Genomic DNA, 14,634 nt, shown 5'->3' with positions numbered 1-14,634 from the left:
TCATTATTTTCTGTTACTGTTTATAGTTTTGCAAACCATTTCTAATACGTTTCTATGGATTTTTCAGCACATTTTAAAACACAAATGAGCTTTCCCAAGAAAATGCTTACTCCGGCAATCATAACTTCAGATTTATATCTTCAAAGATACATCCAACAATCTTCCTGCCAATCTCTCACTCCAGCTTAAACCTTGGAAAGACAGAGTTCTTAGTGGTACTGGATGACCTGGGATCAATGAACTGTTTTAGCCCTTTCCCCAAACCCTATATGCCTTTTCTTGATGCCAAAAAAGCAGAAAGACAGTCCAAAAGAATCATCACTGCCTCAAGCCTGTCTTACCAATGTAATATCCTTACCTCAGTCTTGACCTTGTCATCCCATGTCTGCTGAGTTATACATCTGTCCCTGGTGTGTCTGTGTGTGTGATTATATTAAGGTTTGAGAAGGAGATGATAGAGGAAGGAGGTACTACTGTAACTATCAGCAGCAAGAGTATGTACTAAGTGCCATACTAGGTACTTTACATATATCACCTATAATCCTCATAACTGCACTATAAGCATAGGAACAGTATTATTATCCTCACCATGCAGTAGCAGAGCAAAGGGTCAGAATTATTAAGTAACTTATTCAAGGTCAGAGTCCTCAAGCAACCAGAATTTTAACCCAGTACCATCTTTGGTTAGCACTATATATAAACAAATATTTAAGAGAAGCAATCTAGCACAGTGTTGAACATCACTGCCTCTGAAGTCAAATTGCCTGACTTTGAATCCAAATTCCACTAATATTAATTACTGCCTATATAATCTTGGATAAGTTAATGTTTCTGGGTCTCAGTTTCTTAATCTGTAAAATGTGGATGATTATAACAGTACCTAACGCATAGAGTTGTTATGAGGATTAAAAGAATTAATGTATCTGCCAAGTGTTTGATAAGGGATAAATACTAAGTAAAATTTTTTTATTTGTATAAATTTATAGAGTACAAGTGCAATCTTGTTACATACTAGATTGCATAGTGGTGAAGCCAGGGCTTTTAGGATATCCATTACCCAAATAATGTACATTTTACCCATTAAGTAATGTCTTATCATCCACCTCCCTCCAACTCTCCCCCCTTCTGAGTCTCCATTGTTCATCACTGCACTTTCCATGTTCATGTGTACACATTATTTAACTTCAACTTTTAAGTAAGAACCTATGGTATTTGTCTTTCTGTGTCTGAATTGTTGCACTTAAGATAATGTCCTCCAGTTCCACCCATGTGGCTGCAAAAGACATGATTTCATTATTTTCTATGGCTAAATAGTATCCCATTGTGTATATATACCACATTTTCTTTATCCAATCATCCACTGATGGATACTTAGTTTGATTCCATATCTTTGCTTTTGTGAAAAGTGCCGTGATAAACATGAATGCAGGTATCATTTTGATATAACACTTTTTCCCCTTTGGATAGATAGTAAGTACTGACATTGCTGAATCAAATGGTAGATCTACTTTTAGTTCTTTGAGAAATCTCAATACTGTTTTCCTTAGAAATTGTACTAATTTATATTTCTACCAACGATATATGAGTTCCCTTTTCTCTGTATCCTTGCCAACATCAGATATTTTTTGTCTTTTTAATAACAGTCATCTGACTGGTATAAAATGATATCTCATGGTGGTTTTAATTTGCATTTCTCTGATGATTAGAGACGTTGAGCACTTTTTTAAATATGTTTTGGCAATTTGTATGTCCTCTATAGAAAATGTCTATTCATTTCCTTTGCCCAATTTTTTTGTTTTTAATTTTTAAATATGTTTTATTTTTAATTATTATGGGACATAATAGTTGTATATCTTTATAGAGTACATGTGACATTTTGATACAGGCATACAATGTAAATTAATCAAGTCAGTGTAATTGGGATATCCATCACCTCAGGCATTTATGATTTCTTTGTTTAGGAACATTCCAATTCCACTCTTTTTGTTATTTTAAAGAATAGCCAAACTTATTGTTGATTATAGTCACTTTGTTGTATTACCAAATATTGTTAAGTCTATCTGTCCAAGTAGATTGTTGTACACATTAACCATCCCCACATTATCCCTCCTACACTGCTACCCTTCCCAGCCTCTGGTAATCATCATTCTACTTTTGGTCTCCATGAAATCAGTTGTTTTTAATATTTAGCTCCCACATATGAGTGAAAACAAGTGATATTTGTTTTTCTGTGTTTGGTTTATTTCACTTAAAATACTGTTCTCCAGTTCCATCCATGTTGTTGCAAATGGCAGGATTTCTTTCTTTTTGTGGTTATATAATATTCCATTGTGTATATGTACCAAAATTTATTTATCCATTCATCCACTGATGGATAATTAAGTTGATTCCAAATCTTGGCTACTGTGAATAGTGCAGCAATAAACATAGGAGTTCAGGTATCTTTTTGGTGCACTGAATTCCCCTTCTTTGGATATATATCAAGCAGTGGGATGGCTGGGTCATATGGTAGTTCTATTTTTAGTTTTTTGAGGAATCTCCATAATGTTTCTCCATAGTGGTTGCACTAATTTATATTGCCATCAACAATATACAAGTGTTCCCCTTTCTCGACATCCTTGACAGCATTTGTTATTGTCTGTCATTTTGATAAAAGCCATTTTAACTGGGATGAGATATCTCATTGTAGTTTTTATTTGCATTTCTCTCATAACAAATGATGTTGAACATTTATTCATATACCTGTTGACCATTTGCATTTCTTCTTTTGAGAAAGGTTGATTCAGATCCTTTGCCCATTTTTTCATCAGATTCTTTGATTTTTTCACATTGAGTTGTTGGAGCCCCTTATATGTAGCAGTTATTAATTTTTTGTCAGATGGTTAGTTTGAAAATATTTTCTCACATTTTTTAGGTTGCCTCTTCACTTTATTGATGGTTTTCTTTGCCATGCTGAAGTCTCTTACTTTGATGTGAACCCATTTGTCCAATTTTCCTTTGGTTGCCTATACTTTGGGGGTATTATTCAAGAACTCCTTGCTCAAACCAATGTCCTGAAGCATTTCCCCAACATTTTGTTCTAGTACTTTTATAGTTTCAGGGCTTAAATTTAAGTATTTAACTGATGTTGATTTCATTTTTGTAAATGGCAAGAGATAACGATCTAGTTTTATTCTTCTGCATATGGATATCCAGTTTTTCCAGCACCATTCATTGAGGAGACTTTGCTTTCCCCACTGTGTTTTGACAACTTTGTTGAAAATCAGTACACTATAGTTTGTGGATTTATTTCTGGGTTCTGTATTCCATTCCATTGGTCAATGTGGCTATTTTCATGCCAGTACCATGTTGGTTTGGTTACTAGAGCTCTGCAGTATAATTTGAAAACAGGTAATATGATTCCTCAAATTTTGTTGTTTTTGCTCAGAATGGCTTTGGCTATACTGGGTCTTTTGTGGTTCCATATAAATTTTAGGATTATTTCTTCTATTTCTGTGAAGAATGCCATTAATATTTTGATGGAGATTGCATAAAATCTGTAAATTGCTTTGGGTAGTATGAACATTTTAACAATATTGATTTTTCCAATCTATGAGCATGGAATATCTTTCCATTTTTCTGTGTCCTCCTCAAATTCTTTCATCAGTGTTTTATAGTTTTCATTGTAGAGATCTTTTACCTCTTTGGTTAAGTCTATTCCTAGGTATTTTATTTTATTTATAGCTATTATAAATGGGATTACTGTCTTGGTTTCTTTTTCAGATTGTGTGCTGTGGGTACATAGAAATGCTACTGATTTTGTTTGTTGATTTTGTGTCCTACAAAATTACTGAGTTTATGAGTTCAAATAGTTTGTGTGTGTGTGTGTGTGTGTGTGTGTGTGTGTGTGTGGAGTCTTTAGGCTTCTCTAGATATGTGATAATATCATCTGCAAACAAGAATGATTTGACTTCTTCCTTTCCAATTTGGATGCCCTTTATTCCACTGCTATATTGAATAACAATGGTGAAAATGGGCATCCTTGTCTTGTTCCAGATCTCAGAGGCAAAGCTTTCAGTTTTTCCCCATTCAATATAACACTAGCTGTGGGTCTGTCATACATGGCTTTTATCATGTTGAGAAAAGTTCCTTCTATACTCATTTTTTGAGAGTTTTAATCATGAAGGGATATTGAATTTTTTCAAATTCTTTTTCAGCATCAATTGAAATGATATTATCAGAGCTAAAGAGAGAGACAGACCCCAATATATTGTTGGAGACCTCAACACTCCACTTTCATCACTGGAGAGATCATTCAGACAGAAAAGCAAAAAAGCAGCACTGGACTTAATCTGAACTATGGAACAAAGGGACCTAGTGAATATTTAAAGACCATTTAATCCAAAAGCTGTAGAATACATATTCTTCTCCTCAGCTCATGGATAATTCTCAAGGACAGATCACATGTTAGACCAGAAATCAAGTCTTTATAAATTTAAAAAAATGAAACCATTTCAAGTATTTTCTCTGATCACAATGGAATAAAACTTTATGGACTTTGGGGGAAGGGCGACAAGGGCAACATACGTAGCCTAAACATCTATACCCCCACAATATGCTGAAATAAAAAAAAAACTTTAAATCAATATCAGGAGGAACGTTGGAAACTATACAAACTCATGTAAATTAAACAATGTGCTCCTGAATTACTAGTGAGTCAATGAAGAAATTAAGAAGGAAATCTAAAAATTTCCCAAAACGAATGAAAATGAAAATATAACATATCAAAACCTATGTGGGAGAGACTGCCAAGATGGCCAACTAGAGACACAGCTTTTCAGACCATCCTGGCTGAAGAGTAGAGGGTTGGACTGAGGAGAGTGCAGAATGATTATGGCTCATATGTGGACCACAGGGAGAGACAGCAGAGATATCCAGGGACTCCACATAGAGGAGCTGGGAAACTGAGACAGAAGAGGATAGAGAAAAGAGATTAGTGGCACAGACAAAATCCAGGAAGGCCCAGAGCCAAAAAAAAAAAAAAAAGGTTAAGGGGGGGTCCCCTCCCCAACCTGGATGCCTCTGGCCAGCAGTGGGACACAAGGCTGTCATCCCACAAAGGAGTGCCACAATGGACTAGACAGCCAGCATTCTTGCATCTGGACAACCCATCCTCTGCACCTCCTCCATTCCTGGCATCCCAGAAAGCAATTTTGGCTCAAGCCAGCTTATAACCACAGCCCCTCCCCTCCACAGCAACCATGAAAGTGATCTGTGCTGAGAGTCCTATCTCTCAGCAATGGGCATCCATTCCCAGCCAAGCCTGACTTCAAGAGCAGAGCTGCAGTGGCAGCACTTCATGGGATTGTGCACTGGTAGCTTAGATAGGTAGGCAGGACCTGGTGGCACCCCAGACATGAGAGTGGTACAGGAAGACCGCAGCCCCTTCCCCTACCACAGTGGCCACTAGAGTGCTCTGTGCTGAGAGGCCTGCTTTGCAGTGATGGAGGCAGGTTCCCAGCTGAGACTGTGGGAGAGCCACAGTCTGCAATCTTCCTGCCCACAGGCATTTGGTGGGATAACTCACTGGTGGCTCAGACAGGTGGGCCGAACTTGGTACCCCCCGGTAGTGAGAGTGAGGTGGGGAGACATAGGGGAGAGGTCACAGTTCCAGGATCAGATGGTGATAGAACTCCTGCAGGCATATTGAATGGGAGGCTGTGAAGGGGCATACAGGAGCAGGGGACTGTGAACACGCCCTATCCTCCCCGCCCCACTGGAGAAATACCATATTGGAGAAGGCCACAGAACTAGTACTGAATTAGCTTAGCCCCTGGTTCCCATGGCAACTGAATGTTTCAGGCATGTGAACTGAAGTAGCAGCCCCTCCCACCACTCACTACTATAGGGAGTGCGGCTTGATCCAAGAGACTCATGAGCCTCCGCTTCTCCCCCTATGAGAATGTACCCCTGGTGGAGACCTCTGCAGATAGAGATGCCTACCTCCTTCACCTTGTGGTCTAGTGGGGAACAGGGGTGAACAATTGGAGATTCACCTACCCACCAGCATCACAAAGAGATGCACACCAGTGGGTCAGACAAACAAACTGTGGGGTACCTCAAGAGCCAGTCTTGGATGGAGAGGGAATGCACATGGACTTATCAGAGGGAAGAGTGCTATGGAGTTCCAGGGAGAAAATAGGGAGAGTGCATGCCCCACCATGCATAGAAACCAGGCTAATAGACAGGGATGGAAAAAGCCTGTCTCACTGCCTTAGCAATCACATGATTAGGCCCCTCAGGAGCAGCTCTTCAGGCTTGGAGAGATTTCCCTGAACTCCTTATCAGTGGCTCCCTCTAGTAGCCAGATACACAAACCCTGAACCATGCTGAGGCTCAATAAAACCACTCGGGCTCTAGCAACTCAGCCACAATCTGTTCTGCTCATCCCCCCACCTCAGGGGGAGTAGAAATCAAGCAACTCCCTGTAGATACAGGGACCCTCATAAAGCTTGGGTAATTCCTGTGCCCCATCTTGGGGCCCAGAGCTTACCACAGGCACAAAACAAGTCCCTGGAAGATGGTTCTTCCATGAAAACTATAATCAAAGACAAGGGGAACAACCTCACTGCTAAATATAGCACCTTCCAACTAAAGCAAAAAGGGAGTGGATAATTCAAACCCACAAATTACACCCATTATCTAGGAGATTAAGCTGGGGGACCTAACTCACTACCCACTGTTGGGAAGAGGTGAGGACAACAGGTCAGAGGTAACAGAGTAGGTTCATTAAACCTGCTAGAGCATTCCAAAGGCAAATCAGAACCAGCACTCCTCTCCCTGACAGTCAGGGATCAATCTGCAGGGTCTCAGAAACAGTCACACAAACCAGCTCTACCACCCCCGGCTAATGATTGAGAGGCCAAATGACAAGGAATCAGTGAACTCCAGAAATATGAAAAAACAAAGCAAAAGGTTACCCCCAAAAGAAAACAATAACTCCTTACCAATGGATACCAACCGAAACAAAAACATTAAATGGCAGATAAAGAAATTTGAATATGGATTATAAAGAAGCTCAATTAAATACCAGAGAAAATACAAACCTAACACACAAAAAAGCAACAAAAACAATGCAGGAAATCAATAAAAAATTCTCTAAAGAAATAAAAATATTAAACAGAAACCAAACAGAACTTCTGGAAATAGAAAATTCATTCAAGGAATTATAAAGCACAGTGAAGAGCTTTAAGAATAGGCTAGGATCAGGCAGAAGAAAGAATCTCAGAACATGAAGATAATGCCTTTGAGCTAAACAAGTCAGTCAAAGAGAAAGAACAAAGAAATAAGAAGAACAAAAAAAGCCTACAAGAAATGAGGGATTGTGTAAAGAGGCAAAAATGTAAGAATCATAGGAATCTCTGAGGGGGAAGAATAAAATAGACACGAGTTAAAAAATTTATTTGAAGAAATAATTGAGGAAAATTTCCCTGGCCTAGTTAGAGACCTGGATCTCCAGATACGGGAAGCTCAAAGGACTCCCGGGAGATTTCATTGCAAAGAGGCAGTCAATGACACATAGTCATTAGATTGGCCAAAGTAAACAGAAAAGAGACACTACTATTAGGAGTAAGGTGAAAACATCAGGATAATCACAAGGGAAAACCTATACGATTAACTGCAGACATCTCAAATAAGACCTTACAAGCCAGAAGGGATTGGGGCCACATTCTCAGTCTTCTCAAAGTAATGCCCGACCTAAAATTTTGTATCCTGCAAAACCAAGCTTCTTCTACGAGGGAGAAATAAATACTTTCTCAGACAAGCAAACAATGAAGGAATTTGTAAGACCAGACCTGCCCTACAGAAAGTACTCAGAACATCATTTACATGGGTCAGCACAATAGACACCTACCAGTGTAAAATCACACAGAAGCTAAAGCTCCCATCCCAGATACCGCAATAGCTCAAAAGGTAAAACAGAGCAATAAAGTTCTACTCAACAGGAAGAACAGAAACCCATCCATTTAACAAATCTTTTAAGAAGTCTTTGAATCATTGTTCTCAAGGACATCTCTGATTGGTCGTAAGTATTCATGGGACTTTTTTTTTATTATTTCAGCATATTATGGGAGTACAGGTGTTTAGGTTTAGGACTACACCTGAGAATACTCAAATACTCAACTCTTTGAATTGCTGAACCACAGTAAGGTTTTGTGTACTGTAAATAGTACAAAAAAGATTTCAAGATTTCTAATACCTCTTTATTTAAATAATTCAATAATAGTAAAATTATGTGTTCCTAGTATATTAGTAACCTTAAATTATGTTCCTGGAAATACTCTGGACAGTAAGCATGCAGCTTGTCTACCTAAGACCTCAAAATTTGGAACTTGTAAAACATTCTATCTGCTTTTCTTATTCCTTTTTTAAATTAAAAAAAATTATCCTCACTTCACAGGGGTAAAAGCCAAAGGTCAAAGAGGCTACAACTCATTTACTATGATGAAAAAAGTATTAATATTATTACTAAAGATTGTGTTGAATATGGTACCCAATGTTTCAGTTACTATTGATGCATAACAAATCACCCTTAAACAGCAACATTCATTTTCTTCTCCCTGATGGTTTCTGTGAGTCAGGAATTTCAGGAAGGGCTCAGCTGAGCAGTAGCTCAGAGTCTCAGAAATAATTGTGGTCAGATGGTGATTAGAGCTGAAATTTCAGGGGTACTGGCTAAAGCAGCAGGGTACAGGCCAGGAATTCTTTTCACTGCATGTAGTTTCAGGGCCTCTCCATGCAGCCTTTCCATATGGTATAATTTGGCCTTCCTCATGACGCTGCATGGTGGCCTCAAGACAGTTGGGTGCTTACATGGTAGCTCAGGGCTCCAAGCAGGCATCCAAAAGAACCAAGTAGACACTGTATCACTTTTTATGACCTAGTCTCAGAAGCCACAATGTATCACTTCTACTATACTTACAAGTCCATCCAAATTTAAGGGGAGGCAACACTTCTCCAAGGGAAAAGTGTTAACATTACTTCATAAGAAAAACATGTAGAATGGGTGATACTATTGTAGTCATCTTTAGAAAATACAATCTGTCACACTTGGCATTTATAGTTCTTTATATATTGTTGATTTATACATCATATGTAAACAAGCTTTTTTGATGTTTAGATAAGTAGGTTGTTTTCATAGGAAAGATATAATTGAGTGGGTAGATATTGCCTTTCTATATTCATGCAGCACTATAGAAAAACCTATTGAGACTAGGAAGATATAGCTACAGAAGCACCACAGACAATTTTCAAATTTATTTAATAATTTTTTTTACATAACACTGCTATTAACATTTCCTGAAATAGTATTGCATGGAGTATGGTTGGAAAGAATCTGCCATGACCCAACAGCAACAACTTTCTTGAAAGATTTGCAATTTTCAGAATTATGAATGCCCTATTTTAATAGATCAACATGTCTGCTAACATACTTCTAATCAAAAACTATAAGAATAAATGGTTTTTCTTCTATTTTCCCATTATGTATAGATAGGTCACTTTGTTTTGTTGAGATTTAATGTTGAATGTTATGTCTGCCATTGATAAATGGACTTTCTAATTGAATTTCATATCTTTAGTGTTAAACATGATTTAGTGCATGATATCAATTGACACTTCCTGTGAAGAGGGAAAAAGTGAAAATTCATTGCTAAATATCTAACAAGAAATTACTTTAGTGTGTACATGATTCATTCTATTTCATAAATGATGGGCATATCCTCCTGTGATCCAAAACCTTAGAAATTAGGTTATTTATAATAACCTAATTTAAATTATTATTTATAATAATTTAATGGCATATTATAGATCACAACACTTAAGAGAAAGCAAATAAATACATCATTTACTATTTCAGTCCTAGTTTAGCTAGAGAATAATTTCAAATGTTTTAGGTGATATCTGCAATGTATTTTTGTTAAATTAGAGTTTTAAATGAGAGCTCAGAGCAATAATGACCTTTAAATATCCTATTCACTTTAAGACTGCAGTAGATGATTTAAACCAATTAATTATAAGCATTATAAGTAAATGAGTTATTAGCATTCATGAATTCTATAACAGCCCATTTGTTCCTGTTTCCAAATCCTTGAAGTGCCTATTTCATAATTTCTCAGAGACGTAACCATAGGAACTAAGTGGTTGCCAACATAAACCTTTATAACTAATGAAGGTAAGTTTTCACATTTTTGAATCATGTTGAAATGTACACAGAATCCAAGTAATATACCTCAAGGACTACTGATTTCTTCAAAGTTAAAAAGTTGTCTTATAACTTTCCACTTCCTAGAGTTCCTTTATTCATGAAGCATTTACAGAGTACTTGCTTTGTGCCAGATATGTTAAACACCATGTTAGACACCACAAGGGATAAAATGCAAATCAAATACTGTCATTACCCTGCAAGAGCCTACGGCAGAGGAGGAGAGGTACAACATTTATTCGGGTTAGTGTGCTTCACACTGAATGTAGTGTCATAAGACAGAAAAAAACAAACTTGTTTCCTTGTAAAAGTCATTTTTGCACAACTGATAGTATGTAGTAATTTATTATGCATGCTACCTCATATCTCATAAAAGGCTACGAACATACAAATACCTTTGATCTATAGTTCTGACAATACATGCAAATCTATAAAATGGATCAAGGCTTTGATCAAGAAAAGCTTTTCCATTTTTCCCTTCATTTGCAAATGGCCTAAGATAAGAATTGTATCCTTCTCTCACTCCCTTCCTCCCCAACTCCAATCATATTTCTCTCTTGGAATATGAATATATCTATATTTATATTTATTTACTTATTTACTTGTATCTCCATATACATATATATGAATATTATATACACATAAATATATATACTCATATTTATATATATATTCATATATCAAGGGAGGAGTATGGTATATGTATATATAAATATATAAATATTTATATTTACATAAATGAATATAAATTTATTTACTATACTAAAATATATATATATATAATCTTCTAAAGGAAGAATATGGGTGGGGTGTGTATAGAATACACAGAAAGAAGAAAGGAGAAGAGGTAGAAAAGGAAAGGAAATGAGTCTAGATTGTTCTTCCAGAATCAGGGAATTGAATGATATCCAACAGAAGGACCAGAGAATCCTTTCTCACTAACCATTACTACTACCTGAAAGGCATGATTTTATAATCCCCATGATTTCACAGCAATTACAGCAACAAATTGGTCATTAATGTTATAGTTTTAATTACATTAACAATATTTGTCCATATAAAGGACTAGTTATCCAAAGCACTGACTCAGTCATGCTGCTGTATTTCTGCCATATAAGTACACCATGGTGTTCTCTAAATTGCTAGATCTCAGAATTAAACTGGAGAGCTTTTAGAGCAGAGAGTCAGTATGTTGGTATAATAAACTATGCTAGTTCTTTCATGGTGTTGGCAGGACAAGGTTAATTTACGTCATGGATGAAAGATGTCCATTATAGTTCTTGCAATTGAATTTGTGTATTTTGAATCATTTTTTTGTTTTGACTTTCCTTATAATGTATGAGATACACTCCTTGGGAAAAAACAAAACAAAACCAAATAAAATACAAAGATCATGAAGAGAAATAAAGAACCACGTTATAGGGGGAGACAAGATGGCTGACCAGAGAGACAACATGCCAGATCATCTCAGAAAGAAGGAAAAGTTTTAGATGAAAAAGAAAACAAACCAACAAATAAACTAACATAGATCCGGTATAATTCCAAGAGAAAAGTGCTACAGCCTACCAGAGATTCCACGGAAGAAGTTGTGGAGCACAAGAAGAAGAAGGAAGATATCAGCAGGGATCAACCCCTGAGAGGCTTGTAGTCCAGAGAAAAGAGTAGATGGAGTGGTTTTTCTCTCCCTCTCTCATATCTCTGGCATTCAGCAGGCTCCCAAGCTGCTAGAGAGCCTTTCTACCCTCACGAGCCCAAAAGCCCTTGGGGTCACTTCCAATCACCACAAGACCGAGCCAAGACAGCAGGTGCCATATTGCTTCTCCACCCACTGTGTGCCTTTGTCCAACTCAGGGGCTTCAGTTCTTCAGTTGCCTCACTTGTTCCCACACAAACATTTCCCAACTCCAGGCAAGACTGCAGGAGCCGCAGGGGCTGGTGAGTCCTGGGGGATCTGCGTGACTCCAGAACCTGGACATTCTGGGCATGCAACCTTCTAGAGAGAGGGACAGAGATGACCAAGTGCTAGAATTCCTCTATTCAGACACTTTGGCTCCCTTTCCCCTCCCCCACCTGCACCTTCTGAGAGACACAATTGAGTGATGAGGGCTCTGAGGAGGTGCTGCTTCCCCTCTCTTGGTGCTTCCACCACATTGAGGCTTCAACAGAGTGTGGGGCTCAAACATTTCCTCTTAAAGACCTGTGGTGGACTACAGGGTTCATGGACTGTGAGGTCCCTGCTTACTGTCCCTCCCCGGTGCTGCTGGCTTGGCTACTCCATCAGAGCAGGGTATACTCCAAAGCAGAAGGACATCAAACCTGCCTGGGCACCCTATAGCAACCTGAAACCAGGATGTACCTCCCTGATACACTCAGTTATTGATCTGTGGGGACAGGCTCACAGGCCAAATCCTGTACCCCCAGGATTCAATCATGTTGCTTGGGTAGATGGAGGGAAAATTTGTGGAAACCCATCAGTCTAACCAGAGACTTCTCAACAGAGATCTTACAAGCCAGAAGGTATTGGGGCCTCATCTTCAGTCTTCTTAAACAGAACAACTTCCAGCCTAGAATTTTGTATCCTACATACATGAAGGAGATATAAAGACTTTTCCAGACCACCAAACACAGAAGGAATTTGTCAAGACCAGACATGCCCTGCAGGAAATACTCAGATCTTCATTATACATGGATCAATACAAGAGTCACCTATCAGTGTAAAACCACCGAAAAGCTAAAGCTCAGAGATCATATACAACAATAGTACAAGAGGTAAAACAAAGAAATAAGTTACCACCCAACAGGATGAACAGAACAACAACTTCCCTGTGAATTCTATCAATCGAGGTGAATGGTTTGAATTCACAACTCAAGAGACACAGGCTGGCTGAATGAATAAAAAAATAAACCAAGTATCTTCTATCTCCAAGAAACACATCTTAGCCACATGGATTTGTACAGACTCAAGGTGAAGGGATGGAAAAAATAGTCCATGCAAATGGAAATCAAAAGAAAGCAAGTGTAGCTATTTTAATGCCAGATAAAATTGACTTTAAATAAAAAATAGTAAGGAAAGACAAAGAAGGTCATTATATAATGGAAAAGGGAGCAATTCAACAGGAAGACATAATAATCCTAAATGACTGTGCACCTAACACAGGAGTACCCAGATTCATAAAGCAAACCCTAACACATCTAAGCAAAGAGATAAACAGCAGAATCATAGTTGCTGAGGACTTCAACACCCCATTAACAGATCGGGACAGGTCATCCAATCAGAAAATAAAGAAACTCTGGACTTAAATGGGACTCTAGCACAAATGGGCCTAACACACATTTACAGAACATTTTACCCGGAAACTACTGAATATACATTCTTCTCATCAGCACATGGAACGTTGTCGAAGACTGATCTTATTTTAGGCCACAAAACATAGCTCAGCAAATTCAAAAAATAGAAATCATATCATGTATCTTCTCATAGCACAGTGGAATAAAACTAGAAATCAACTCCAAGAGAAACACTGAATTGTACACAAAGTCATAGAAATTAAACAACCTGCAGCCAAATGATTGTTGGATCAACAACGAAATTAAGATGAAAATCAAAAAATTCCTCGAGGTGAATGACAAAGGGGACACAAGCTATCAAAATCTATAAAATTCAGCAAAAGCAGTCCTATGGGGAAACTTCAAAGCCAAAATGCCTACAACAAAGAGACACAAAGATCAAAAATTAACAAGCTAATGATACATCTCAAGGAACTAGAAAAGGAAGAGCAAAGTAATCCTAAAGCCAGCAGAAGAAAAGAAATAAATAAGGTCAGAGAAGAACTAAATGAAATAAAAAACAAGAAAATAATACAGATCAATGAAACAAAAAGTTGGTTCTTTTAAAACATAAACAAAATTGATAGACATCTTCATAGATTAACCAGGACCAGAAAAGAAAGGACACAAATAAGCTCAATCAGAAAGGAAAAAGTACATATTACAAATGATATCATAGAAATACAAAATATCATCTGTGAATACTATGAAAATCTCTATGCACATACACTCAAAAATGTAGAGGAAATGGAGAAACACATAATCTTCAAACACACAACCTCCCAAGATTTAATCAGGAAGAAACAGAACTGCTGAACAGACCAATAATGAGCAATGAAATTGAAGCAGGAATAAAAAATCTTCCAACAAAGAATCTTTATTCAATAAATGGTGCTGGGAAAACTGGATAGCCACATGTAGAGGACTGAAGCAGGATCCACACCTTTCACCTCTCTCAAAAATCAACTCACGCTGGGTAACAGATTTAAACCTAAGGAGTGAAACTATTAGAATTCTAGAGCAAGATGTTGGAAATACTCTTCTAGACATTGGCCTAGGCAAAG

Source organism: Propithecus coquereli, unplaced genomic scaffold (assembly GCF_000956105.1).
Source record: "Propithecus coquereli isolate 6110/MARCELLA unplaced genomic scaffold, Pcoq_1.0 Scaffold422, whole genome shotgun sequence".
NCBI classification, from domain to species: domain Eukaryota; kingdom Metazoa; phylum Chordata; class Mammalia; order Primates; family Indriidae; genus Propithecus; species Propithecus coquereli.
The sequence above is the reverse complement of the archived record's forward strand: the minus strand, read 5'-3'. Positions refer to the sequence as shown.